Source organism: Carlito syrichta, unplaced genomic scaffold (assembly GCF_000164805.1).
Source record: "Carlito syrichta isolate Samal-C Ts95f unplaced genomic scaffold, Tarsius_syrichta-2.0.1 Scaffold305460, whole genome shotgun sequence".
NCBI lineage: Eukaryota > Metazoa > Chordata > Mammalia > Primates > Tarsiidae > Carlito > Carlito syrichta.
The window spans coordinates 92,583-101,077 of NW_007249556.1; the positions used below are offsets into that span (position 1 = coordinate 92,583).

The following is an 8,495-nucleotide window of genomic DNA, read 5'->3' on the forward strand; positions in this document are numbered from 1 at the left end:
GGTCTCGCCAAGTTGCCCAGGCGGGTCTCGAACCCACGGGCTCAGGCAATCCGCTCACCTTGGCCTCTCCAAAGCGCTGGGATTACAGGCTGAGCCATCGAGCCCGGCCATGTGGCTTTCTTCTGGAGCCCTCTGTGCCCCTCCTGTGAGCCCTGGCTATAGAACCCCTAATTGTAATCATCTGTTCCTGCTCTGGTCTTCCCTTTGTGTGTGTGTGTGTGTGTGTTTGTGTGTGTGTGTGTGTGTGGTGGTGGTGGTGGTGGTAGGGGAGACAGGCACAGGATGGCACTCATCAAGGGGGTCTTATCTATTGCTGTCTCTATAAGGCGGCTTGAGCATGGAGAACACGCTCAACAAATCCAACCCAGTTCAGGGAGGATGGGAGAGTAATCTTCAGATCCTCTGACTTCTCAGACCTTCCCTAAATGAGCATCAGGAGCTTCTTGCCCTGTGACTCAGAGAATAGGGATAGGTAGGCAAACAGAGGGCAATGCTAAAGGCACTAAAGCCAGGAAGACACAGCCATAGTCCCTGCCCTCTGGTCCTTTCCTCCTGGCCACCAGCCCCAGAGCCTCTGCAAACCCAGGATTCACGGTGGAGCCCCTAAGCTAGCTGCCAAGGACACTATTTGCAGAGATCCCCTGTTCACCTGGGATCTGCAGTGGGAAAGATCAGGTTGGGAGAGTTTGTCTTGTCTGAAGCATCCTTCTGAAGAGCATGAATTTGCTGAGAAATTTAGTTCCTTTGTGAGGAATTTCTCCCTGAACCCATGTGAACTAACTGGCACCGAGCACTTAAAGCCCCTTTCAGCTGACCAAACAGCCCAGGTCCAGTACCATTCTTTTAATTTTAGTTGGTTGTCAGACTTGAATCCCCAGACAAATAAACCCATCCTTTTGTTTGAGTTAATGGGCTCAGGAAAGTTACTATGCATGCAGGGATCCCTCCCACAACACACACAGCGCCCCCCCCCCCACGCCCCGCATGCTAGGGGCTGACAAGAAACTTCTACCACCACCCTCCTTTGGCGTCAACACCTAAGCAGATCCTTCTCTCAGATTTCCCTTCCCAGCAGACCACAGTTCAAGAAGTGAGGCCCCGTCGGCCCAAGGGCCACCTCAGAACGCTGTGGTCCTGGGTCTCTATCCCACTCAGTTGCTCTGAAGCCCAAAGAGGAACGGGTTCCATCCAGCCTCATCTCCCCTCTGCCCTGCCCTGGCTGCTGGGGACCCTTGGTCACACTCACCTCCCTCGAGGAGACCCTGACATGGGGGGTCAGGACCCGGGCTGAATGGTTGCTCACAGGCAAGCTGGCCACCACCAGCCCCAAGGCAACAAAGGGTCCTGCAGGCCTCTGCCCACTAGTTCATACAGTGAGGTCTGGGTGCACCCCCCTCACATGCTCAAATAGTCCCAGCATGATAGCACCTTTGATGGGCCGGTCAGCTAACACGTACACAGCCGTCAGGTCAGGCCAGGCTGCCGACATGAAAAGTGAAACAAGATCAGTTTTCAGAGCTTTTTGGATTTGAGAATGGTACATAAGAGACTATGGGCCTGAAGCGGAGCAGTTGACCAAGAACAAGCAAGAATGCTGAGAGGAGGCAGGCATGACTGGCAGCAATGTTAGTGTTAAGTATTTCCTTGTATGTCACATGTAAAGATCCACTAATTGTATATATAACATTACCTAATTTTCCCTGTGACAACCCTGTGAGGGATGCCTTAATGCCATTTCTCAGATGAAAAAACTGAAACCAGAGGTTAAGTGACTTGTCCACTGTCAGGGAGCCAGAAGGCTGTGATAACAAAACTAAAAACCCTGGCAGACACACGTGCAAAGTGAGGCAAGAGGCCCAGAGACCCAACAGGACTGCCATGACATTCTTAGTATGAAGGGTGCCAACAAGAGGTACAGAGAGGTACAGCTACCTCCAGAGAAGGGGAAGCCCAAAAAGATGTCTCCCCGTCTTCATAGCCCACAGCACTTTCTGATTCTACGCCTCCAAAGGGCAAGTGTCTAGTTACCAACTCACTCCTCCTCAAACATCTGAAATGGGCAATGATGTGGGCAGACTGAGGCCTGGAGTCAGGTGCAGAGTGAACAGCACATGGCCACCTCCGAGGACAAAACCAAAGGTGAAGGGTTCAAACTCAGACAGACCCTCGGAGGAAGAACTCTCAAGATCAGCTTCTCCAGTGAAATACTAAAAAGAATTCCAGGAGTCCAAAGGAACGTCAGGTAAAAACAGCCACCAAGTGCCTTTGGCCTTGCTGGTCCTGAGGACAGCGTATGGACAGATTAAAAAAGTTGGGATAGGACTGATACAGTGGCTCATGCCTATAAATCTCAGCACTTTGAGAGGCCAAGGCAAGAGCCAGGAGTTAACTCCTGAGCCCAGAGTTAGAGACTAGCCTGATAGCAAGACCCTGTCTCTGCAAAAAAAATTAGCCAGGTACACCTATAGTCTCAGCTACTTGGGGATGCTGAGGCAGGATTGCCTGAGCCCAGGAGGTTGAGGCTTCAGTGACTGTGCCACTGCACTCAGCCTGGGCAACAGAGTGAGACACTGACTTAAAAAAAAAGTTGGGACAATCCAACCAGAGTCACAAAAGATCATATGTTGATGTGAAACAAGTCCAACTGCCCCATTTTCCAAAGCACATTCCCATCCAAAGAAGCATTTTTCCAACCTATGAAAAACAAATCTGCCTGGACCTCGATGTCAGTGGAGACATCTGGAAAATGACAGAGCAAGTGACAGGTGACATCTCAAAAGCAGAGGTATGAGAAACTGCTGTTTTCTGAAAACTTTGGTCTTGTCTTCTCTACCAGCTGCCAAATCAAGCTGGAAAGGCTTTTGCTGCCTATAGCTTCACAGGCTGGCCTCTATAGGAAGTGGTCACCAGCTGCCTGGTCAGGAGTAGCAGAGCCACAGTGAAATACAGTATCCTAATAAAGTCCACTGCAAATATCATCAGGTAGAAAAGACATTAGATGGTCTCTAGCAGAAAGTACAAGGACTCTGAAGAACCAACTAGGAAACATATGATGGCAGAATAATAGAAAATGGTGGGACAAAAGAAATACAGAGGAAGGCAAGTCAGCCACTGTCCTCTCCTTTTAGCATGAAGCTTCTGTCCTAAGGTCTTTTGGGTGCTACCCAAAGTTTCAAGCACCAAGTCTAACTTCCACTCTATCCTATCCCTGCCCCAGCAAAGGTAGTGATGGCATATATCCACTTACAAACCAGCACCCCCAATCCTAAGGCCACTTGTTGGTCGTCTTAGCCAGCATCTATATCCTCAGCTCATCATGAAAGGTTAAGAAAATCCGAGTCCCGCTCCGAAAGCCTGCTCCTGTCCCAACCTTCGAATCACAGACCTGCGCCGCCATGCCCAAGTGCCTCAAGTGCGACAAGGAGGTGTACTTCGCTGAGCGGGTGACCTCACTGGGCAAGGACTGGCATCGGCCCTGCCTGAAGTGTGAGAAATGTGGGAAGACGCTGACCCTCCAGAGGCCATGCCGAGCATGAAGGCAAGCCCTACTGCAACCACCCCTGCTACTCAGCCATGTTTGGGGCCCAAAGGCTTTGGACGGGGTGGAGTTGAGAGTCACACCTTCAAATAAACCCAGGCGGTGGAGATCCCATCCCTGGCCACCCGTGGGGCCACTGTCCACACAGATGTGAGGCCGAACTCCCAGACACCCTCCCTTGTAGCCCCTCATGCCCTCAATAAACTTTAACACTTGGAAGAAAAAAAAAAAAAAAAAGAAATCTGGAACCTCTACAAACATGCGCACACATACAAATCTCAGTAATCCAATGCCTGTTCTTCATCAGTCACTCAAAAGCATCTCCCTTATTTTACTGAGGTCCTCTAGTCTACCAGATACTATCCCCTACAGAAAATTTATGAGCAGAACTTCCTCAATTACTCAGCTCTAAGATACAGGTATTAAAATTACTTGGATTGGTTAGGCATGGTGTCTCATGCCTGCAATCCTTGCACTTTGGGAGGCTGAGCTGGGAGGATCACTTGAGGCCAGGAGCTCAAGACCAGCCTGGGTACAACATAGTGAGACACTGTCTCTACAAAAGTTTTTTTTTAATTAGGCAGGTGTGGTGGGGCACATACTCGTAGTCCCAGATAGTCAGGGGGCTTAGATGGGAAAATTGCTTGAGCCCAGAAGTTTGAGGCTGCAGTGAATTGTGATCATGTCGCTACATTCCAGTCTGGGTGACAGAGCGAGATCCTGTTTCTTAAAAAAAAAAGTATAAGTCGGGCTCGGTGGCTCAGCCTATAATCCTGCGCCTTTGGGAGGCTGAGGTGAGTGGATTGCCTGAGCCTGCGGGTTCAAGACCCACCTGGGCAGCGAGACCTCATCTCTACAATAAATCCAAAAAAAGTATAACATATATACCTTTTAATAATAAATATCTGCTTTTAGAGGTACACTTTTTATATATAAGTTTGATTAGCCTAAATTAAAATAAACACATCCTATGTTCACAGATTGGAGGATTTAACACTGTTTAAATGGCTATACCCCCCAAAGTGATCAACGATCAGCAGATTAAGTGCAACCTCTATCAAAATCCCAATGAGTTTTTCTGTAAAATTGGCATGCTGATCCTAAAACTCATGTGAAAAGTGTAAGAGCCCCAGAAGAGCCAAAACAATCTTAAAAAAGCACAGGACTCACACTTCCTGATTTCAAAACTCACAACAAAGCAACAGTAAACAAGACAATGTGGTAGTGGCATAAAGACAAGCATATATAGATTAATGGAATAGAACTGAGAGAGTCCAGAAATAAACTTTGGGAGGCCGAGGTGAGAGGATCACCTGAGCCTCCGAGTTTGAGACCAGCCTGGGCAACTTGATGAGACCTTATCTCCACAGTAAATCAAAAAATTAGCTAGGTGTGGTGGCCACGAGTGTGCCATTGCACTCCAGCCTGGGCGACAGAGTGAGACTCCCACTCAAAAAAAAAAAAAAAAATTAAAAACTTTTCCTGGTGCAGTGGCTCACGCCTGAATCCCAGCACTTTGGGAGGCTGAGGCAAGAGGACTGCCTGAGCCCAGGGGTTCAAGACCAACATGCGTAACTTGGCAAGACCTCAGCTCTACAATAAATAAAAAAATTAGCCAGGCACGGTAGCGCACACCTGTAGTTCCGGTTACTTGAAAGACTGAGGCAGAAGGATCGCCTGAGTCCAGCAGATCGAGACTGTGGTGGCCATGAGCATGCCACTGCACTCCAGCCTGGGTGACAGAGTAAGACTCCAACTTAAAAAATAAAAACATAAAGATACTATCAGGTGAAAAAACCTAGAAAATAGGAGAAAATATTTGCAAGTCATATATCTAATAAGGGGTTAGTATTCAGAATATACAATGAACTCTGATGGCCCAACAATAAAAAGATAATTTGCCAATTTAAAAATAGGCAAAACAGGAGCTCAAGGCTGCAGTGAGCTAGGATCACATCATTGCACTCCAGCCTGAGTGACAGTGTGAGACTCTGTCTCAAAAAGTAAAAATAAATAAATTTAAAAAATAAAAATGGGCAGAGAATTTGAATCAAAAAAGATCTATAAATAGCCAATAAGTACATGAAAAGACACTTAACATCGCTAGTTAATAGAGTATGTAAGCCGGGCTCGGTGGCTCAGCCTGTAATCCCGCGCCTTTGGGAGGCTGAGGTGAGTGGATTGCCTGCGCCCGCGGGTTCGAGACCCGCCTGGGCAGCGAGACCTCATCTCTACAATAAATCAAAAAATCAGCCGGGCGTGGTAGCGCGCGCCTGTAATTCCGGCTACTCGGAAGGCTGAGGCGGAAGGATCGCCGGAGCCCAGCAGGCGAGGCTGCGGTGGCCGGGAGCGGCCACTGCACTCCAGTCTGGGCGACAGAGTGAGACTCCAACTCAAAAAAAAAAAAAAAAATAGAGTATGTAATTTGCACTTTAGACTCATTCATTAACCCCCTCATTCACACATGTACCAACCAGTGTTTTCTGGCTGTGAATTATGTATCAGATTTGATGCTAAGTGCTCAGACTACAGAGATGAGTAAACTGTGTTCCTTACTCTGAAAGGTATTACAGTCTGGAGGGAGAAAGATATGCAACCACATAAATACAACGTAACACTATGATGATAATATCAAAAGCTAACATTTATTGAAGCCTTTTCAATATTTGTATTGACGACCTCTGAGAAAGGAATTACTAATTATTTCAAGTGTGGAAACTGAGGCACAGCTAAGTAACCTGCCCAATGTCAACTTACCAATAAATGAGAAAGCCGAGATATGAACCCAGGCAAAAGCTGGACCGTGGCATACTGACCCAGAAGAAATGCCTGCCTCACGGGTAAGGAAAGTTGGAAAAAGCATTCCAGAACCTAGGAGAGGGTGAACAGGGTAGGCCCTGGAGGAGAACAGGGCTCTTTAGGCCAGAGGTAGGGGTGGGGTTAGGGAGCAGATATTCTAGGCAGAAGGAAGGGTAAGATAGCGATGTGAAACTGCATGACACATTCAAGGAACTGCAAAGAGCTCGACATGACTGCTAGAAGACAACTCTGAAGTGGCAGGAGCCTCATCTGCCACCGCAGGGGGATGGACCCATAAGGGAAAGCTGCAGGCTTTCCAACACGATTGTATTCTGGCAACAGTGTGGGGAGTGGATATTTTTGGGACAGTGGGCAAGATGAAAGACAGGGAGATCAGTTGAAGATTATGAAGGCATGAACAGAAGCAAAGGAAGGAATGAAGAGGAGGGGGTGACTTGATTTGGGAGATATTACAGAAATAGACTTGGTTCTAGAAGACCCAGTGATTGACAAAACATGGGGTGTACACGCAGGAAGAATCCAAAAAGACTGAGGTTTCAGACTTGAGTAACAGAACACAAGAGCTTAGGAGAAGGGAGAAAACAATGACTCACCAGTGGACATGTGGAATCTATGGGACCCATGGGACATCCAAGGAAGGTGTCCAGCAAGCGGGTGGGACCAGAGCTAAGATACATACCTGAGAATCAACATTGCATTAGGGTTAAAACTAGTTAAGTTCAGGAGGCTGAAAAGGAGGATGGACAGTGAAGAGAGTCTTTGACAGTACCCTCAAGCCTGAAATTCAAGGGGCAAGTGAGAAAAAGTCACTTGCTGAAGAATGTCCAGAAAGGCCGGAGAAACAGCAGGAGGCTGTGGCACCACAAGAGCCAGGGAAAAGTTTCTTTTGTTTTCTTTTCTTTTCTTGAGTTGGAGTCTCAACTCGGTCGCCCAGACTGGAGAGCAGTGGCATGCTCAAAGCCACTGCAGCCTGGAGCTGCTGGGTCAGGTGATCCTTCCACCTCAGCCTTCCAAGTACCTGGAACTACAGGCACGCACCACCACTCCCAGCTAATTTTTTGATTTATTGTAGAAACGAGGTCTCGCCTCTATGGGAAAGGAATTACAGGCTGGTCTCGAATCTGTGGGCTCAGGCAAAGTGCTGGGATTATAGGCATGAGCCACGGCACCCAGCCTTCTTTTCTTTTTTAAGAGGCAGGGTCCTGCCCTGTCTACCCAGCTGGGGTGCAGTGGCATGTTCCTGGCTCACAGCAGTCTCAAACTCCTGGGATCAAGTAATCCTCCCATCTCAGCCTCCTGAGTAGCTGAAATTACAGGCATGCACCATCATGCCTGGCTAATTTTTGTTTTATTTTTTGTAGATGGGGGTCTTGCTATGCGGCCAGGGCTGGTCTGAAACTCATAGCCTTAAGCAATCCTCCCATCTCCGCCTCCCAAAGTGCTGGGATTACAGGCATGAACCGCTGTGCCTGGCAGAGAAGTTTCAATAAGAGAGCAGTCAAGAATTCCAACTGTCAGGAGAAGCCAAATGAGACAAAAAATAAAACGTAGCTATATGTTTTTATAGTTAAGACAGTTCCAAGTTTTCTACGAAGCTCTCCCTAACAACATGACACTAACGCTTAGCCTTCCAAGGGGTGGCCTCGGCCTCCAAAATTTCTTTGAACGGGCTAATGTTATATTCTACTGCCCAACACAGTTATTATTTACATCAACATTATGTCTGTCCTCAAATCTTCAGGCATAATAGACATCCCCCAAAAGTTGGATTTTACTAGTTTTTTTCTTCCCCTCTATGCTTAGCACACACGTGTAGACTCCAGGAAGAGCTCTGTTTTTTTTTTTTTTCACATATTGAGGGTAAGGAGCAAGAGAATAAAAAACAAGAGCTACCAGAAAACCCAGGAGATGGGAGGGCCTCCGGAGAATCCGAGGAAAGCTAAAGACCTTTCCCCCAAAAAATGCACACAGGCACAAAGTAACAAAACTTTTGTATACATTTTCAGGAAAATTCAGGGACTCCAGTCTTAAAATTTTACTATTTAAGAAGCCACAGCCGGGCTCGGTGGCTCAGCCTATAATCCCGTGCCTTTGGGAGGCTGAGGTGAGCGGATTGCCTGAGCCCGCGGGTTCGAGA

General features: G+C 47.6%; 1 protein-coding gene and 1 pseudogene across 3 annotated transcripts in view; one reads left to right on the forward strand and one right to left on the reverse strand.

Annotated features, from left to right (window-relative positions):
• KDM2B (lysine demethylase 2B) overlaps positions 1-8,495 on the reverse strand; it is a 159,131-nt gene that overhangs the window by 26,526 nt on the left and 124,110 nt on the right. The gene's annotated exons all lie outside the window — the stretch shown is intronic.
• On the forward strand, positions 3,385-3,631 carry LOC103264051 (annotated as a pseudogene).